Here is a 20569-nt window from a genome sequence, read left to right as displayed (position 1 = left end):
TTTTTTTTTTTTTTTTTTAAAAGAGAAATGCTCAGAAAAGTCTTCTTGGCAGGGATGGGGTATAAGCTCAGAGAACCCCAGGGCTCCCCACAGGTCTTTGGGCAGGAAACCCCAAAACTGCATCTCCAAGGCAGACACAAAGAGGCTCCCCCTAATCACAAGCGCCCAGGGTTGGTGGAAGAAGGACATCACCACTTCTCCGGAATGAGGGAGAGGGAAACAGCACCCTGCAAACATGTCGAGGGGCCTCTGATCCCTACTCCTCCCCTCTGCACACATAGAGTCCCCCAGCAGAATTGTTTTCCTGCTGGTTTAAGCTTCTAGGCTGTTGATGGGTCTAATCTTCCACTTTACGGATGCAGAAACTGAGATCTGAGAGGGGATGGAGCTGGAGCCATGCCTCTTGCCTTCTAGTTTGACTTTCTTCATTCCCTCGAATTTCCAGGTGAGTGCGCTCAGTACAGGATTAGAAAAATGTCCTCCCATAAAAGCCAGGATGTGGTTTCCCTGAGCAGGGAGGGAGGAGCTGGCATGGGGATGGGTGGCTTCTGGCAATGTCTTATTTCCTGGGGCCTGAGAGGTGGTTTCCTGGGTGTTCACTTTATATAACTCATTAAGCTCTACAGTTATGGATTATTCACTTTTTGGTATTTGTGTTATATTTCACAATAAAAAAGGGTTTAAAAACCTCAATAAATCTCACTGAAATCAATTACACATGCAAAAAGAAAGCTAAAGAGGCCTCAGGTATGAAGAAGACCCCGTACAAATTCCACTCCTGGCAGGTGGTCTGTGCCCAGTTACCCTCCCTAGGAAACAGGCACATCTGCCTTCACCCCTCAGCCTTGCCATCCAGAGCAGAGAGCTCTGGGCAGGGGAGGTGGGGGTGGGAGCAGGACATTTGCTAAGGGGCCCCGCTGTGCTTTAGGACGGTGATGGTTATCCTGGCTCCTGGATTAGGGGTCAGGTGGCAGTGCCATGAGGACATTTTTGTAAACGCCATCCCTGGCCTCACCCTCAAGGTGATGCCTACTCTAAGAACCTTTTGCACTTCTGATCTTTCAGAGCAGCTGTTGCTCGAAGTCTGGTAGCTAGGGTCCCCTCTGGGTTCTACTTTCCTTTTCTGTAAAATGGGAAGATTGAGGGGAGGTAAAACCTATCTTCCGGGAATGTTCCCAGGAATACCTAGACTCAGTTCACCAAGAGGAAGTATGTCATCCAAAGGCCCAGAGAGGTCATTTGAATTTCCCGAGGTCACACAGTGTTCAGGGCAACCCAGAACTGAGGAGCCTATTCCTAGAAGTTCTCAGGGAAGTGTACCTCCCCACTTCCCTCCTCTCCTATGCTTTCGGCCTGGACCCTGGGGGGCACAGGGCAGGGCTCTGCCCGAGAAGCAGCATTGCTTTTCTTCTGTCCCTGGTGATGCAGGGCTGACCCTGAGCACTTGTGACTTTTAGATTTCCTGAGATTTAAGGCCAGGCTGGCTGGCGGCCTCCACCTCCCCAGGCTGTGGGTGGGAGGAGGGGGTATGATTCATGTCTCCTCTCCTGGTGCTTAATAAGAACATGGCTATAAATGTAACCGGGCCGTTTATGAGCTCTGCTGGCCTGCCTCTGAAAGTCAGCCTCGCAGCTGGCTCCCAGCCTGGCTCAGCCAGTGCTGCTTCTTCCTGTGGAAGTAAAAGGGGGTTCCCTCTCTGGCCCCTCTGCCCCCACACCAGGAACCAGGAAGTCTCATGGAGGCAGGGTGGGGGGGGGCAGATTTGCTTGGATATTATTAATTCTGTTATTATTAATTTGTTCAGCATTTGCTAAGCCCCTCCTAGGTCTCTCAGGTGCAGTGCTAGGGCCTGAAGACACACTGATGGGTCATTTCCAGTTCTGGCCCACAGGGGGTTACTGTATCTGGCGCAGACCCATGAGAGGGCCCGTAATGACTACTCCTGTGATAAAGGCTCTGATAGCCATCCGCAGGAGGCCATGACCTGCTGCTGGGCGGGGTGGCAGGAAAGAGTCCCTGAGGGAACTGACCGCAGAGACCGAGGTGCGGGGAGGGGCTGTCTAGTTTAGGTGTGCGGGGGTGGGGGGTTGACCCAGGCAGAGCGAGCAGATTTAGAGAAGAATGGCTTACAGGAGCTAAGAAAGGAGGGGGTTGGGGAAGGTGTGACTGGGAGGCCACTGGGGCAGGGCCACACCCGGGGTCCTGGCCTTTATCCCGAGGGCCAAGAGGGGGCCTCTAAAGAGTTTTAGAAAAGGGCGGAGGCTGGGGCAGGCATTGGGAGGTGTTCACAGGACGGCCTTAGAGAGATGAGTCTGGCCGGTGCGCAGTGGGCTCCCGCTCACCGTCAGATGACACCACCTTGCTCAGAAGCTTCTAAGGCATGGCCCATGCTGGCAATAGTCCCTGCATCATCACATGGCTTGCGAGGCCTTGGGCAACGTGGCACTGCTTGCTTGGCCTCTTCCGTCACGCCGTCCTGCGGCCGTTTGGACCAAGGAGCGGGGTCCCCACTACAGAACCCTGTCCTTGTCTTGCCGCTCCTCTGCATCCCTCAGTTAGGTCTCTGCTCAGATATCATCTCGTTAAGCAGGCCTCCCTGACCGTCCTTGTGGAACCCTTAACTCTGCTTTCTTTTTCTCCAAAGCACTTATCTCTTCCACGTGAGATCTTATTATAGATGATGCATTTATTGAACCGTACCCAGTTTCCCTAGCTCGTAGGTAGGCCCCACAGAGGCAGAAATGCTCTCTGTCCTGTTTTGGATCCCAGCACCCGGAACATGTCCTGCCTGTGGTTCATCTCAGATATTTGTGTGTTGAATGCACGGATGGGTGGATGGTAGTCAGGCCGAGGTTGAGGTCAGGAGACATCTCAGGAGAACATGAAGGTTGTCAGGACCTCTCTGAGGGCTCCCTTGGGGCTCAGGAGGCTGTCCCCCTCCACCCCCGCCACGATGGGCTCTGGCAGAGCTGAATCCTGCAACAACAATGCTCCTCCTTCCACATGCACATGCTACACACACAGCCTTTCTCCTTACACACACACACACACACACTCCTCCCTTTTACACACGCAGAGTCCTCCCTTTCCACAGAGTCCTTCCCCTTCCATACACTCTTGTATACACACTCACACACACTATAAAAACGATTTTATTGTCTTTACTCTGTTTGATCTTCACAAGTCCCTTCTATTTTGATGGATATGAGCGAGGATCATGCTCTTCTTAGGGCTATCTTGAGGACTAAATGAGTTAATATATGGAAAATGCTTAGATCCATGCCTGGAAAATGGTGTTATTTTGAAGGCACTGAGAGGTGAAGTGACTCATCCAAGGTCACATAGCTGAGAGGTGTGGGAATGGAAGGGGCTCATATCAGGTTTCCTGACTATTCAACCAGTGCCCTTTCTACTTCACCTTGTTGTTGTTCCCACAGAGTTCTCACCCATCTCCCTCTCCCACCCTGGCCAGTGGGTGTGGCTAAGCCAGTCCTAAGCCCTGTAGACACTAAAGCAGGGTCAGCTGGTCCACAGAGAACCCCATACACTTACTAGGAGTTGTCAGCTTGCTAAATCCCAAGCCTGAGGTATCACAAAGCACTTCTTCAGTCCACAGGAATCTTCTAACTGTGAGTTCTTGAGGTCCACCCTAAAGGTGGGTGTCTGTAATACCTAGTCACTGGATGACGGCATGGGAAAAACAGTCAGACATCCTGTTTGCTGCTGTGGAGACCAGGACTGATGGGCCTGGGAACCTGCCCAGCCAGCAAACACATTTGTGAACCAGACCACTCCGCTGTCCCCCAACTGGTCTCCCTTCATCCCTCCTTGCTCCCCAAGACTGCCATGCTTCCTTTCCCCCTCACTGTCACCATTCCCTTTTCTTCTGACCTTTCTCTAATGAACTCAAGGTTTCTCCATCTGGGGGAATAACTCACACCATATTGCTGGCCTCTGAGAGCCTTTGGGCTCTCTCTGTGTCACATAGGGACAGCATGAGGTCTACAAAGGACCACTCGTTGAGGCCCACATGGTGAACTGACCAATGATAAAACACATGCATCTTGTAGGGAAATCAGGGGAAGATCCCCACGTGAGCCTGCTGACTTCTGGTTATGCAATTTTGAACAAGTGTTGGAACCTCTCTGAGCTCCAATTTTATCTGCAAAATAGGAAAAATAATACCTACCACATTGGTTTGTTTTGTTTTTATTTCTGAAGGTAGAATGAGACAACGGGCATAAATCACATGCACAGTGCCTGGCACTAATAAATGCTCTGTATATGTTAGTTCTCACTCTCCCACAAATATAGAAGAGGGAGTCGAGTTGGTGGGTGGGGGGGAGTAGTGATGGTGGTGGTGAAAAGCTAAACAAAACAGAAAACCCAGCAAAAGAACCCGAAATCCAGGAGCAGTCCAATCAATGCAACTGCAGAAGCAGACCATGCTGTCATTGCTTAACCAATTTTGCAGAGAAAAAAAAAATCAAAGGATAGCTACAAATGAAAAACAAACAGAGCAAAACCAATACTCATTTATCTACAACTAGTTTGCTGTCAGAGGAGGGGCAAGTCCCTCTGCCCAGGGACCTGTCGATTCCAATTGTGCAGAAAGATGACAGGCAAGAGATGCCCTCTCTTCCTCAGCCCTGGAGGATGAGGGAGAAGAAAGGAAGGAGGGAGTTCAGCTGAAGAAAGAAGGGGGGACAGCCAGCCAGGATGATAGAGATGTCAAGCTGCTCCTGTAGCATACTGTGTGAGCTTCCCGCATCTGGCTGGTGTAGCATTGCTCAGTTTGCAAAGACATTTCTGGCTCTACCCAAAGACCCAGAAGGCTCCAGAAAAGCAGAACCATTACCAGCAGAGGTGTGAACCCAGGGCAGGGCTGTCATGAAGTGCAAGTGGCAAGTTGTGCACAGCACAAAGACTCCTAGCCTAAAGAATATGTAGGAGCTCAAATCCAGTGTGTTTTCCTTTAGAGTCCTGCTCTGATGGGGTGACCTGGGATCTCCTTCCTATTTCTGGAAGTCAAGGCATTTTACAGCTAGCTTTGGGCTCTTTGGAAAGCCCATCCCATGGGACTTCTCTGCTGGGCCATATTGGAACCAGGAACATCACTGGGAAGTAGATATGCTCTTGGCTTTGGTTCCAAGCTGCCTGGGGGATTCTGGTGCTGCTGCTCACTTACTATGTGACTTGGAGAAGTTAGATATATGCAATATGTGTCTAATATATAAGACAACTATAATCTAAATAGTTGAAGATAAAGGAATGTAAATGGTGGTAAGGTTCCACATTCTGCTTGAAGTGACAAAACAATGATTCTAAGTAGACCATGATAAGTTAAGTATGTATAATTTAATTCCTAGAGCAATCAGTAAAAGAACATTTAAAGAAGTTATACAAAGAGATATAGTAAAAAAAAATATATAAATTAAAATAGAATACAAAAAATGTTTACGTAACCCAAAATAAGTCAGAAAAGGAGGAAACAGAGAAACAAATAAAAGAGATTAGAAAGATTAAACGGGAAACTGATAAAATGGTAGATCTAAATCAAAACATATCCTTAGTTACATTAAATGTAAATGGTCTAAACATACACATTTAAATGTGAGATCATCAGAATGGGTGAAAAAAAACCAACTCTGACCCAAATATAGACTGTCTACAAGACACTCTCATCATATATATATATTTTGATATAGATAGGTTACAAGTAAGAGGGTGGAAAACATATATCATGCAAATACCAACCAGAAGAAAGTTTGGTGGCTTTATTAAGATCAAAGTAGACTTCAGACAAAAAAATCATCAGAGATAAAATGGGTTTTTACATAATGATAAAAGGATCAATTCATAAAGAAGACAAAGTCTAAATGTGGATGCACTTAACAACAGGTTCAAAATACATGAAGTAGAAGCTAATGGAACCAAAAGGAGAGATAGACAAATCTGTAATTGTAATTGGAAACATCAACACTCCTTTCTCAGTTATTGATAGAATTAGTAGACAAAAAATCAGCAGAACTGATTCGATCAACTGGATCTAATAGACAATTGTAGGACACTTAACCCAACAAAAGTATAATATCCATTCTTTTCAAGTACACATAGAATATTCACCAACCTAGGGAATATTCTGAGTCATGAAACAAATATTAACAAATTTTAATTGAAATCATGCAAAGTATGTTCTCCGAGCACAATGGAACTGAACCAGATCGGTAATGGAAAGATAACAGGAAAATCTCCAGACACTTTGAGTTGAAAAATATACTTCTAAATAATCCATGAGTCAAATAAGAAGCCTCAAGGGAAATTAGAAAATATTTTGAACTGAAAGAAAATGAAAACACAGCATATCAAAATTTGTGGAATGTAGTCAGGCAGTAGTTAGAACTTACAGCATTAAACACTTATATTAGAAAAGAAGAAAGGTTTCAAATCATTAATCTTAGATTCCATCTTAAGAAACTGGAAAAGGGAAGAGCAAAATAACCCCCAAGCAAGGAGGTGGAAGATAGAGCACAGAAATCAACACTATTGAAAAGAGAAAAGCAATTTTAAAAATCAATGAAACAAACAAACAAACAAACAAATCAATGAAACCAGAAGCTGGTTCTTTGAATACATAAATAAAATTGATAAATTTCTAACAAGACTGATAAAGAAAAAGGAGAGAAAGAGAAGACAAAATTACGAGTATCAGGAATGAAAGAAAGGATATCACAATAGACATTAAAGGGAGAGCAAAGGAATAATATGAACAACTCTAGGCACATAAATTTGACAGATGAACTGTACAAAACCCACAGACTATCAAAACTTACCCAAGATAAAATAGATAACCTAAATAGTCCTATGACTAATAAAGAAATTGAATTTGTAGATAAAAAAATCTTTAAAAAAATCAATCACCCAGTCAAGATGATTTCTCTGGTGAATTCTTCCAAACATTTAAAAAAGAAATAACACAAACTCTACACAATATCTTCAAGAAAACAGAGGAAGAAAGAACACTTCCCAATTCATTTTATGAGGCCAGTATTATCCTAACCACAAAACCAGACATCGAAAGCATAAAAAAAGAAAACTATAGATCAGTTTCCCTCAGGAATATAGATACAAAATTTCCTAACAAAGTATTAGCAAATTGATTCCAGCAATACATAAAAAGAATAATACACAATGACTAAGTAGAGTTTATCACAGGAGTGCCAAGCTGCTTAAACATTTGAAAATTAATCAATGTCAGCTACCATATTAATAGGCTGAAGAAGAAAAACCAGATAATCATATCAACTAATGCAGAAAACACATTTAACAAAATTCAGTAGTGATTTATGATACAAACTCTCAGGAAATTAGAAACGTAAGGGTATTTCCTCAACCTGATAACGGATATCTATACTAAACAAACAAACAAACAAAACAAACCCTACCACTAACATCATACTTAATGGTGAAAAATATGTTTCCCCCTAAGATTGGCAACATGTCAAGGATATCCACTCACCAATGGAAGTTCTAGCTGATGCAATCAGGAAACAAAAACAAAGGCATACAGATTGAAAAGTAATAAAATAGAACTGTCCCCATTCCCAGACCATATGTTTGTCTATGTGGAAAATTCTAAAGAATCTATAAAAATAAAAACTCCTACAACTAAGTTGCTGTTTGGCAAGGTCACAGGATACAAAATCAACACAGAAATATCAATCATATTTTTATATACCACCAATAAATAACTGGACACCAAATTTTAAAAAGTATTATTTACAGTAGCTTCCAAAATATGAAATGCTTATATATAAGGTTAACAAAAGACATTAAGAGTTCTGTATGCTGAAAACTACAAAATAAAGATGAAAGAAATCAAGGAAGCCTTTTTACAAGAAAGCATAGGCGAAAACTTAAGTGATTTTAGGATAGGCAAAAGAATTCTTAGCTATGACTTCAAAAACATGATGTATAAAATGAAAATTTGATAAGTTGGATTTCATCAAGATTAAAAACTCCTACTAAATTAAAGACACTGCTAAGACAAAAAATAGGCTGGGAGCAAATATTTGCAAATCACTTATCTGACAAAGGACTTGTATCCACAATATATAAAGAACTCTCAAAACTCCGTTATAAGAAAATGACCCAATAAAAAATGAGCAAGAGATATTTTACCAGAATACACAGATGGCAAGCAAGCACATGAAAAGATGTTTGGCATCATTAACTGCTAGGAAATGCAAATTAAAACCACAATAAGATCTCATTACCCACCTTTAGGATGGCTAAAATAAAAAAAATACCGACAAAAACAAATGGGGGTGAAGATGCGGAAAAAGTGAAATTCCCATACATTGCTGGTGGGAATGAAAATGGTACAGTCAACCCAGGAAACAGTTCGGCAGTTTCTTATTAAATGTATATGTCCTACAACCCAGCAGTCCTGCTCCCATGTATTTACCTAAGAGGAAGGAAGACTGTAAGTGAGCGTTCAGAGCAGCTCTGTTTATGATCTCTCCAAAGTGGAAACAACCCAACTGTCCTTCAGCGAGTGAATGGATGTGTACATCCACGCAACGAGACACTCCTCAGCAATAAAAAGGAATGAACTGTGGACACACATACCACTCTAGATGCGTCTCAAAGGCATTATGCTGAGTGAAAAAAACCAATCTCACAAGGTCACATGTTGTATGGTTCCGTTCATATAACATTCTGGAAGAGGCAAAACTATTGTTTTCTCTATTGTGATAGAGAATAGGTTTGTGGTTGCTCAGGAATGGGAGTGGGGGAAATGTGGAAGTCTGGGGGGCGGCAGGAGGGGCTCTTCTCTGGTGCTGGAACAGCTCTGTTGCCATGGGCACATGAATCTATGCATGTGTTAAAATTCATGGAATTGATATATATATATATATATATATATATATATATATATTAAATTAATAAGTTAGTAAATAAAATATATAAGATAAGTCAGGGAAAGAATGAAAAGGGCATCAGTACCTTGGCAGGCCAGTGTGTGGGAGGCCCTGGGATGCAAGAAATCAAGTTGCAGAAGGATGTGAAGGCAGAGGTGTAAACACCCCTCCCTGGCAGAAGGTCCCATTCCGGAGCCAAGTCTGGGAGGTCCTAGGTTTTACTGTCAGAAGAAGACAGTTTCTTTTTCGATCATCACTTCCCATTGTCACCATCTCATCAGGTCCAGCCTGGGAGCACTGGGAAACCCATGTTTATCTGACTTCACACATTAAAAACCTCCTTCGACCCCACAGGGACATTTATCTCCTCTTGCCTTCCTCTCGGGAAGACTTGTCCTGCTGCTCCAGCCACAGTTGCCTGCGTTGGAAGCCAGGGAGCATTTTTATGTTTCCCGACCTCTGTAAGTCAAATGAGAAGTTCCTTGATATGTTTTGAATCTCTGCGGCTATCTTGCCTAACCCAGGTGGCCGTCCCTGCCTCCCCAACTTTAGCCTCCCACTGCTCTTCCCCTGCAGTCTTGTGGGCTCCATCCATGTACATCCCAGCCAAGATGCTCTTTCTGGGGCACACACTTCCCTTCCCTGCTTAAAGCCACAGGGGCTTCTGGTACGGATGGTGAGGGGGCAGAAGGGGTGAGGGAGATGGGAAGTAGGGGCACAACTTCTTCCTTAGTCTGGCTACGTGGGGTCTGGCTCCTTCCAGCCTCGGTTTCCTTACAGCCTCTCTCGCCCATGCCTCTCTTTCTGGATGTCAGAGACCTATTCAGTCCTCCGCTCCAGTGTTCTGTCCTTACTGTTCCCTATGCCTGGAATGACCTCTCATTCCCTCCGCGTGGCTAATTCCCACTTTTCTTTCAGTCCCATCTTGGGCAGTTTCTCCTCCCAGAAGTTTTCCTTGACCTCGTCCTACCCGGGATAGCTCATGTACCTGTAGGGTGAGTTTAAAGCTTTTCGTTGCCAGGGCATCCATTTCAAAAGACATCCATCTAGAAAGAACATATTCCAGCTGTATGACCCAGCTTCTAGCAAACAACCAGATGATGAAGTTGGCTACCCTCCCTCATGAAGGCAGGCCCCACCCGGAGTTGGCCAGGCTCTGCCCTGTGACTGATGGCTGGGAGTCCACGTGGACAGTGGGAGGAAGATACCTGTGTCCTTCTGCCCTGCAGGCCATCCATGGCTGTTTACAGAGCTCTATGTAGCCGGAGAATCCCAGTTTGAGCCTGAAGCCCGAGGTGCCAATGTGGGCTTTCCCACTAGATCCCACCATGACCTGGGATAAAGCACCACCCCTCGCCAACCTCAGTTTTCCGTCTCTGGGATAGGACGCATGAAACCTGCCAGCTTGTGTCTCAGAGGGCTTGGCTCACGGGTCCTAAAGCTGTGGGGGAAGCCGCAGCCTTGGAAGTGGGATGACCTGGAGGACAGGCCGCCAGGGGCTGCACATGCCCTCTCTGAACATGCTCAGTCAAAGGCATGCAAGGTGAAGGCATGTTTGTGGGACGGCTGAATACCCCCTGCCCCCCTTTTCTGGCACCCCCTCTTAATTGCAGGGTGGGCAGCTGCCATCGTCCCCCCCCTTCCCTTACCCGCGTTTTGTTCAAACCCCTAATTTGTCAGTCAAGGAAGCAACAGCGCATTAGCGATGGGTGGAACGTGCCAGGCAAAAATGTGGCGTTCATTCAGCCTGGGGCCAGAGTGGGGAGGGGCACCGAGTTATTTCCCTGCCCGCAGAGTTGGAGGTCGGGATGGTGCCTTTCCCCTCACACCCTTTCATTTCTTCACCTGGAGAGCGTGCTTCTGAACGGAGGCAGTCAGCGGGCGCGCAGTGGGCGCTTTGCTTTCCTCTAACAGTTGCCATTAATAAAACATGACATTAAATCGGAGCTCGGAGGGGATAATTGGATCCATTTATCACGCCTGCAGCCAGAGAGAGGGCTGGCTCACCCGCACTGGGGCTGGTGACCAGGCACCAGGGGGCAAGCTAAGCACCCGAGGACTGGGGGTGTATGTGGGGGGGGCATTAGGAGAGGCAGGGTCTAGGTTTGACACTTCGGACCCTCCCACCCAACCCCAGGGTTTTTAGCAGTTTTAGGGACCATCCCTTTGGCCTTGACAGAGGGCAGGAAGCCAGCTCTGCTGCCAGACAGGAGACGTTCGAATCCTGACCCGACTCCTTACCACCTGGGCAAATTCTCTAACTTTCCCCAGGCTCAGTTTTCTCATCTGTAAAATGGAGACAAGTTAGTAATTCTTCCATCCAGGGCTTTTGTATAGATGATGTGAGCTCACGCGCTGGAAGTGTGTAACAGTTACCTGGCACACAGGAAGGGCTTAGGAAACATTAGCTGTTATTTTATTCGTTGAGCTCGCTGTGGGAGGCATGGAACGTAGGATGGGTGTCGCCCACTTCCAGGGATGAAAGTTCATGGTCACTAAGTGGGGAAATCATGGGCTTCATCCTCAGGCAGACCAACTGGGCACTTGCAACCCTGACTACTCAGCTACTTTCTTGTTGCGAGACTGTAGACGCGTCATACAACTCCTCCGAGCCTATTTCCTCTTTGTACGGGGGGACACTCACATACACCTCAGAGAGCTGTTTTGCGGTGCCAGTGTGAGCGGAGGTACAGCTCTAGCTCAGAGCCTATCACACTGTGGGACTCACTCGGTAGGTGATAAAGCTCTTCCTTTCTCTCTTGAGAAGAGAATTGCCTCCATTGTTAAAAAAAAAACATGTTATCTGTTAAGGTATGTAGAGGGCAGGGTTGGGGAAGGCAGATCAGTCAGAGTGCTTCAGGCTCAGCTGGCTCCAGGGGTTCAAATGAGACCACTTAGAGTAGATGGCCTTCCAACCCCCTTTTAAACCTCTGTCCGTACCCATGCCCTTGGTAATAGGACGTTGCTGTTCCTTAGACTTAAGGGCCAAACTGAATTTCAGTTCCCCTTGACTCTGGGCCATGTGACTTATTTTGGCCCATGGAAGGGGCAGAGTGATAGTGTGACCGTTCTGAGACCAGTCCTTACAAGACTTTGCGTGTTTCTGTTTGATTTCTTGCCCCTTCGCCATTCTATGAGAAGCACTATCTAGCCTGCTGGTCCAAGGAGGATGAGAGCCATGTGTTACTAAGTCAGCCCAGCTGCTACTGTTCCTACAACAGAGTGGCCCAGCTGAGTCTGCCCCCCAGCTCAGCCAAGCCCCAGCCCATTTGCACATCCAGAGGAACAGAAGCTTATTGGGATATCTTGGGGCAATGGTGTGGTTGGGTACTGCACATAAAAGCTACCCGATAACACCAGGAGCACCCCCTCTCCATCTCTCAGTCTCCTTTCTCAAGAAGGTGCTGCCCTACTCTGGCAAGCTGACCACCAGCATATCCAGCTTACCTACAACAATGAAGACACAATCCCCAGTAGGTCCTATAAAAGTCCAGGTCCTGACTCTAATTGATTTAGATTAGGCCAAATGTCTATCCTCAAAATGTCATTGTGACTGGGGGTGTAGATTTCTTTGGTGGGCCTAGATCACGTGCTTACCCATGCACCGGGGGCCTGGGGTCAACCTAGAGCTCTCCATCAATCCACATGGACTGAGAGGTGGGAGAGGTCACTCCCTGAAGGAAATCAGGGTGGCCTTATCAGAACAGGGAGGGATGGACGGTAGGCAGGCAAGAGCCATAGATGTTCACTACTGGAAGGCAGGGAGGACATAATTACATAGTCAGGAAGGAGAATTTATGGCTATTGATGGCTGATTGAATAGTCAGAACACAACTGCAAGGTTTCTAACTGGTGGAGGACGGGTGAAGTCATCTTCAAGAAGAGACCTAGCGGTGGATGGAGGAGAGGGAAGACTTCGGGATAGAATCCACATAGCTTATTTGGAGGGGAAAACAGTAACCCAGCCTGGCTAGATTGGAGGAGTTCTTCCTTTGTGTTTAATTTTAGGTTCCAGAGAAGTCCCAAGACAAATGAAGCATTTCACATTCAATAGGCCTCCCTGACTATGTGTTTTTAGGACTAATGAAGGAGTCCAGGAGGCTTGTCCCCAACAGGTGGGATGGAGTAGGGCACGCTTCCATGGAGGAATCTGTACCTTGAGAAGAGGCAGGTAAGTCCCCTCTTGAGCAACAGAGTCTTTAGGGAGAGACCAGGATGTCAAAAATCAGTCCTGATACCTGGAGAAAAGTCCCCCAGCTCCGGGGGTCAATTAGAATGGTCAGGCACTGAGACAGCAGTCTGGACACTGAGCTGGACTCCCTTCTCTCAGCAAAGCTTAGGCTGGATTCCAAAGCTGAGAGGCTGTCTCTAAAATGTGAGCGGTAAATATGTCTACCATGTTGCTTTCAAATGTGGATGGACTGGATTTGATCTTCTGGGACCTCCCAGGAGATCGCACAGTGAAAAGACAGCCATCAGCAAGCCAGGAGGGGAGCTCTCAGAAACCAAACCCTGCTACCACCTTGATCTTGGACTTCCAGCTTCCAGAACTGTGAGAAAAGAAATGTCTATTGTTTGAGCTACCTAGGCAGTAGCATTTTGTTATGGCTGTCCAAACAGAGGACTCTAGGGAAGAGAGTGGCAATAATCGAGCTACCTGGGCCATGTGTTTGCTGAATATCATTCCATGTGGCCCTCAAGCGACCTGCTGGAGGAGAGGTTCTTATTCTCCCTTCCCAAGTGACGAAACCGAGTCCTAGTGGCCAGATCTGTCCGACTCCTTCCACATTGGCACCCTCCAGACCCAAACTACTGATGGCCTATGGTTCTGACCGAGGAGGACCTTGGGCACCTTGGTGGTATCACGGATATGCCACAGGACCTCCCTCTCCCTCACCCCTTTAATTCCCTAAAGAATTGCACAGGGTAGATGCTGTCAGCCCATTTTATCATTGGGGACGCTGACATTTGGAGGAGTTCAGTGTCTTGCCCATGGTTCCATAGCTGGTAAGAATTTGAACCTATGCCTCTCTGATTACAGATCCTGCATTTGGGACCACAGACCAGAAAAACCCTTGTGGAGCATTCCCCCAACAGATGGGATCCTGCCTCCTCCAGACTGATTCTATTCTATTGATGTCCCTTGAGGAAAATGGTAGCTGGCAATGTGATACACGTGGAGTTAGGCCCATGAGAAGCCATGATGTAATTCGAGGAAGATCTCAGAAGGCGCCAGGTCAGAGAGGAATTGGCTCCTTGCCCTGTCTTTCTTGGATCTCATCTTCCTCTAGGGAAGTCTCTCACTTTGACCCACCCATGCCCTCTTGGTGGCAGAACTGCTGCTCACCGCCCCTGTTACTCTTTCGGTCGTCCACCAGCCCAGTCACTCTGGTCTTCAGACAGCCAAGCCTCTTCTCCTCTTCACGGGCCTTTGCCCACAGCTGTGCCCTCTGCTCGGCTCCACATCCTCACAGGACCAACCCCAGTGACAGAGGCATCAGCTCCTCTGTCATCTTCTCTCGGGGCCCATTCCCAACCACATCCCCTAAATCTGCCCCCTGCTCCCATCTCTATCACTTCATTGTTTCCAGAACATTCTCACGACCAGACATCATCTTGTTGATTTACTTGTTTGCCGCTCTTGCCACTGTCTCTCCCAGCATCCAGAGCAGCTCAACATCTCAGTGCCCAATAAAGAATAGTTGAAAGGACAAATGAATGAAGAAGGGCCCTTTAAGGTGTCGGCAGCAGGAAGTGGGTTGGGGAGCCACAGACCCCTCTTTGGGAGAGCTACATGGTTGGAGAGTGCCCTGGAGATTGGGGGAGACTTCTTCCCTTCGGAGGTGCTTAGCAAAGGAGCAAATGGGCCGATATGGACACAGCCTGTGAGGAACTTGACCGGAACTGGGGAGCCTAGCCCAGCTCTGCCATGCCAGGGAGCCCCAGGAGATGGTGTTCACTTTGTAGGAAGCTTCTCTATGAGGCTCCTCTCCCAGGGCCCCTCCTTGGCTCCTGGGCTGAGTGGGGCTGGGCCGGGCTGGGCCGGGCTGACTGATTCCCGCTTTATTATGTTATGATGATTTCCCCCTCCCTGGAATGATTAGGCCTTAATAAATAACATTTCTTTCCGATATTGTGCCATCATTAATTCTGCTTAGCTCTCCTCGGAGAAAATTTTGTGGAAACATTCTCAGTGCTGCTATTTAAAGCTAAATTAATTCGGCTGATTATTTCTATCCAAGTAGATTTGTGCCCAGGCGGCTGGGGCCAGCCCGGAGAGGAAGCGAGGTGTGTGCTTGTCTCTCTCCCCGCGGCCTTGCTCAGGGTCTCTGCTCGCCCCTTGCTGGGCAGAGCTCAAGCTCAAGTCCTCCCTGGAAGGGGGAAGGAAGAGCAAAGGGGACCAGGATCCTGATTTGGGGACACAGGTCCTCCCAGCCTCACCTAAGGTGAGGGCAGAATTGGGAGGGTCCATCAGCCATTCTTCCTGTCACTGGCCTCACAAAGGCTTGTACAAGGGCTGTGTCCTTACAGAAGCCACTGGTGGGATCCCAAAGGGTGTGGGAGTCTGTGAACCAGGACAGGGTCCTGCCAGCCAAAGCTGAGCACAGTGGAGCCCACTAGGTTTCTATTACCAATTGTGGGGTGCTGTGTCAAAATTGGGGTTCTGAACCTACTGGAAGGACTTGGTGCAGCCAAAATGGGTCCTAAAGAACCATGAGATTGGCAAACAACAGTCAGGCGGACAGCAGGGTTCTGAACCCGAGAGCACGTGTCCGAGTCAATGATGCTGGTACAAGTCTGCTGACTTACTCTTAATGGGGCAGGGCTATTAGAGCTGGACAAGTTTCTCTGTAGCAAATCAGGATTCTGTGAATTCAGAGTTCTATGAAATCACCAAGGGTTTGGCACAACCAGGCCTGGTTCTGAGGAAAAAGACAGGATTCTGTGTAACTGGGTAAGTTTCTGTATAACCAATCAGAGTTTCGGTGGAATAAAGCCAGTCTCTGGATGTCAATATGTCAATTTTGGAACCTGTTTTTTTTTTTTTTTTCTTTTTAGCCAAGAGCAGAGTTCTGGGAAGCTGGGTAGAGTTCTGCAGAATCAAGCAGAATTCTGCATAAGAGAGCAGGCGTCTGGTCCATGAAGAGGGCTCTATGGCAAGTGTGGGGTTTCTGATAACCACGGTGCAGAAAGCAGATTTCTGTGATATATATCTGATAGATATGTGATATATATCTGAGATCCTTACATAAGGATCCTTACGTAAGGATCTCAGATTTCTGTGATATGTAAGGACGGAGGGCTCTGTGTGACAAAGCAGAGTTCTCTAAGGGCTCTGACAGATGATCACTTTCAATGACCAAGAGCCTTGCATATGTGCTGTGTCCCTCAGGCATGGTCCTGGGTGGCAGAGCAGGGCACAGCATGCCTCAGATGGCCTGACCCAGGCCCGGTGCCTGCATCCTGGCTGCAAGGGAGACCAGGAATGTGACTATTGGACCTTTTTAATAACTGTGGTGGGAAACTGGTCTTGCCAGAAGAAGTAGGGAACTCTTCAACATAGCAAGGGTGTTCTAGTATGGATCAGCCAAAAAGAATGGTGAATCTCCATTGTATACGGCTTCCATTGTGCCCAGTCTCTCCAGCCCCAAGGCCTTTGTGCTGTTTTCTCTGCTTGTCCCCCCACCCCCACCCCATCGCCCTCCTACCACGTACCTGCAAACTCTCCATGTACCCGAGGTCTCAACTTAAACCTCATGAACTCAAGGTGCTTGCCCTGACCTTTCTCATGCAACCTTCCTGCTCAGAGGCAGCACCTTATTCTTTCCCTTCCTTGTACCGATCACACCGGGTACGTACATATGATCTCAGTGTTTGTCCCTCTCCTCTCCAAATGCTTAGTTCACCCCTGTGCCTGGGCTTCAGCTCCTTGGAGAGATGATCCCTAAGTCTCCCCATCCATCCCCCAGGTTGCCCTGCATCCTGGACAGCACCACCTGGAGGACCTGCATACACTGCAGCTCCCTGTGTCCCAAACTGGGCTCCCCCAAGGCGGGCTTACCTCATAGTCACGCCATGTAACCAGCTCTGTCATCATCCTTCCATCCTCCAAACAACACACCTTGGACTCTGCCTCCATCACCCTATGGCTAACCCAGTCTGTCCAATATTTGTGACCCAGCAGTCTACTCTTCTCCTGCTCACCCTCAGGCAGACCTTTCCCCACATTATTTTTCTACTCCTTTCAATTGAGGCAGTGGCGGGCTGTGGTGACCCAGGAAAAAGAGTGTTATCACTTTGATGAGGGGGGATACCTTCCATTGCAATATGCAGGCCTAGGGTAGCAGTAGCTTAAATGATTTTGTTTTCATGTTTATAGGCTGGTATGAGCCGTTCAAGTTAATATGGCAGCCCCTTGGCATTGGGGATCCCTTCTATCTAACTGTTCTCCTTTACTCAGGGTCCTTAGGTCCTCTCCAAAGCATGGGCAAGATGACTCACCAGCATGCCCACTGGGTCTGCTTTCCTGCCAGATAGAAGGGAAGAGAGGGAGCCATGGAGAGGAGGGCCAACCAGCCTCCTTCCTCAACAGCATACCCAAGAGTTGCACACGCTACTACTTCTCACCCACTGCTGGGCAAACCTACCTGCAAGGCAGGCTGGGAAATGTGCTAGCTTCTGGGGGTCCATGTGCCCAGCTGAAATCCAGAGCTTCCACCACCAAGGGAAGAGGGAAACACAATGGGCAGTCTCCACGGCACAAGTTTAAACACTAAAATAGCACAGACATGAAAAGCAACCATTTACTGAGCCCCCGGCAGGCACGTGCTTTCATTTGAACCTTAGGACCTCATGGCAGGCGGGAGTTTCGTCTCCTTTTCACAGAGGAGAACAGAGGGGTGGGGGGAGGCGGGGGCATTAAGTGACTCACACCGGATTGCAAACCTGAAACTGACAAGACAGGGTCCAAAGAGATGGCACCTGATGCCGGAGCCCAGGATTTACCCATCACGCCATACAGGAGGGACTTTCCAGGGAAGGAAGGACATGCGGGTTTCCCCCAGAGCCCTATTCCTTGCACTTCAAACAGGAGGGGTGGCTCATGGCTCATGAATATTTTTGGACTGATTGGATCTTCTCCTTTCTTTCTATTGGTGCCTTGACCCACCGGAGGGGTGGGACATCTACCCGTTCCGGCAGGAGGGTCTTCGCATTCCCGAGGGAATGTGCTGACAGGGTCTCCCTTCCCTAACTTATCCCTCCCAACCCCAGGCACTGGCCCTGCGTCTCTACTTTCCCTGCTGTGCATGCGTGTGCATACGTGCAGGCGCATGTGTGGAGGGCACACATTCCACCGTCTGATTTTTCAAGAGTGAGAACTCAGCTTGAAAGAATTCTTGCCGTGGTATCCTGGACCTCAAATTGTCTCTGCGCCTTCCCCTTCATAGAATACAGGCAACAAGAGGCTGAGGAGCCTGAGGGGGGCTGTGTCTCTCTGGCTTCCTCCGGGATAGGTCAGTAAGAGCCTGCATTTATCAGCCCCGTAGCACGGACTGGCCCTCTCCAGGTTCTGCATTTATGTCTCACGCGGTCCTATGCACTGGGGGCTCTTTTTAGTCCTGTTTTAGAGACAAGGAAACCGAGGCACAGAGAGGTTAAATAACTTGCTGAAGATCACACAGTGATCACACAGTGATGGAGCCATGAGCAGATCCCTGAGACTCTACACTGGAACTGCAACAGCTCACTGAGAGATAGTCAAATACTTTCCTGTGTACAGGGCCTTGTTGTAGCTCTGGTTTATTGTCATTTGCCTGATAAGGAGGCTGAGGCTCAGCGGGGCTAGCTCTGCTCCCCAGTGGACCAGTCTGCTGCTAGGCCTCTCCAGGGCTCCATGGGGTCTCCAGTTGGTGGAGGCTTGCAGAAGAATCTAATCCTGAGGTCCTTTTGGCTCTGAAGGCAGCTGTCTGGCTTGTCTGCCTCCTTTCCCTCCAGGGGAGCTCCCTGGCTCTCCTCGGGCTACCCACCCCCCGGCAGCCCTCTCTCCCTTCCAGCTGTTCCAGCTGTGCACGTGTAGGGCGGAGCGGTGGTAGATGGTGGGCGTTGAGTGAGGGAAGAAGGCTGTTTATTTACGGTGTGACAATTTTGATGTATTTGCTAGGGGGAAAAACACCCCAGCACCACACAATTAAAAGACTGGCGGTTGTGGGCGAAGCTGGTCTACAGCTGACTTAGAACCCAGTAGATTGGAGAAAAACAACAGCAACGGCTGCGGCTTCAGTCCCTCAGCCAGGCAAGTCCCCTGTAGCTCTTGGAGGCTGTTCTGGACAGGTCCCAGCCTGCCCAGGTGGGTGTCCTGACTAGGACCCTGTTTATGGGGGGTGGTGGGGACCTGTGGAGGGGCAGTTCTATGTGTTTACTGTCTTTCATGGTACAGTGGTCTTCCTGGGGCATCAGGGAACAGAAGGTCGCCATATTCTCTATGGACTACTCCGTCTTTTCTCTGCCATCCAAAAATGTGGCCATTATAGTCCTGTGTCTCCTCTCTCGCTTCCCTGCCTCCAGTTTTGCCAAATTCGATCTTCTCTCCACTCAGCTTTTATTCTCCTACCTGCCTGGATCCTAAATGTGTTAGCATGTCATTCAAAGCCCTTGTATCAGTCAGGTTTCTGCTGTGATAATGCTGTATAACAACCCCCCCCCCCCACACCAATCCCAGGGACTTATAATCACAAGCCCTTACTCATCTCAGTCCTGGGTCTACAGGTGGGCTGGGGCAGTTTTGCATCAAGCTGTAGGGTGGGTTCAGGTATGCAAAACATAGCTCCCATCCTGGGATCAGCAGATGCCCAAAGCACGCTCTTCCATGCAGATCCCAGAAGCGCAAGATGCCATGCTGAACCACATAAGCAAGTTTAAAGTCTCTGCTCACATCAAGCCCACTGAGACTTTATTGGTCAAGCCATGCAAATCATATAGTCAAGCCCACTGGGGGCAGGGAATATACTCCACCTCCTTTAACAGGAGGAGGCAAATCACATGGCAGAAGGAGCAGATATGTCTTTCTGTTACAAGGAGGAACTGAAGAATTGGGAATAATAACCCAATCTGTCACAGTCCTTTATAACTGTCTCGAAGTCACAGGCCTGGGATGGGTATCATCGGCATCACCTTGACCCCACCCCAGACCCACTGAGTTACAAATCTGGGAATGGGGCCTGGTAATTTGAGTTCTGCTTAGCCCTCCAAGTGATGTAGGCTGTAGTTGGAGAACCACTGCTGGACAACCAGGCTGACCCCCTCACCCCATTTTTTTTTTTTTTTAAATCCCTGAGTCCCCTAAGCTATGTCCCTCCCTGGAGCCTTTACCTTCACTCTTTGTTGGAATGCTCATTTCTCCTCCATCTGGCAAATTCCTGCTCATGTTTTAAGGCCTGAGCCAAATGTCTCCTCCTCTTGGAAGCCCTCCTCCACCCCGATGCCAGGCAGAATTAATTATTTCCTCCTCTGTGTTTCCACAGAACTCCTACAGATACACTCCATCCAGCCGGCCTCGGATTGTATGATGACTTTGCCTGTGGGACAGGGTGTCCCCCAGGGCCAGGACTCTGCCTTACTGGCTGTTTCATCCCCAGCACACTACA

General features: G+C 48.0%; 1 long non-coding RNA gene across 1 annotated transcript; it reads left to right on the top strand.

The window, feature by feature from the left end:
- Positions 1-360: 360 nt before the first annotated feature.
- LOC116578390 lies at positions 361-10401 on the top strand. The gene is made up of 4 exons (XR_004280859.1): positions 361-445; positions 9279-9385; positions 9843-9919; positions 10310-10401. It is a non-coding gene; the product is annotated as an uncharacterized LOC116578390 (long non-coding RNA).
- The last annotated feature ends 10168 nt before the right edge of the window (positions 10402-20569 follow it).

This window comes from Mustela erminea, chromosome 18, assembly GCF_009829155.1.
Source record: "Mustela erminea isolate mMusErm1 chromosome 18, mMusErm1.Pri, whole genome shotgun sequence".
Classification (NCBI taxonomy): domain Eukaryota; kingdom Metazoa; phylum Chordata; class Mammalia; order Carnivora; family Mustelidae; genus Mustela; species Mustela erminea.
The sequence above is the reverse complement of the archived record's forward strand: the minus strand, read 5'-3'. Positions and strand labels throughout refer to the sequence as shown.